The sequence below is a fragment of the Dermacentor variabilis genome, chromosome 9 (assembly GCF_050947875.1).
Source record: "Dermacentor variabilis isolate Ectoservices chromosome 9, ASM5094787v1, whole genome shotgun sequence".
Taxonomy (NCBI): domain Eukaryota; kingdom Metazoa; phylum Arthropoda; class Arachnida; order Ixodida; family Ixodidae; genus Dermacentor; species Dermacentor variabilis.
The window spans coordinates 61,812,404-61,812,993 of record NC_134576.1 but is presented as its reverse complement, the minus strand read 5'-3'; positions in this window follow the sequence as shown (position 1 = coordinate 61,812,993).

Genomic DNA, 590 nt, shown 5'->3' with positions numbered 1-590 from the left:
GTCTTGACGACGTCTTGACTTTTACGATTGCCTTCGCTTTGTGGTCACAAACAGTGTATTATATGAATACAATAAAACACCACGCTGTTTGTAGAAATTTTTGTCTTTCCGAACGTGGAGAAGGGTATAATCTATGCCAATGTGAACGAACTTCTGCAAGAGAACAATATTAGTTGCAATCTGACGAACAAAGGGGATGCGTAGATAACGCTATATAAATATCTTCAGTTATGAGTTCTGGCCTGCGTATAAGGTGTCGAATAATCGCCTACAAAACCCATACATGGCAGACCGTGCAGCGTAAATGAGAATTTGTCAGCGCGTTGGAGGCAACGGACCCCAAACGCTTGCCTCCGTGGCATAGTATAATTGGGCCTCATAAAGAACTGAAGAAAATGCAATTTAGGTATAGATAAACAATCTTTTTAATATGTAGTTGTAGGTGTCCACTGATAGAACGAGATAGTACGACTGATTAAACGTGAGATGACAATAACAAACTGACCAAAGTAAGCACTGACCTCTGAACCGGACATTATTTGTCCTTATATAAAGCTGAGAGACAATAGCATATACCCGCAATACAGCAA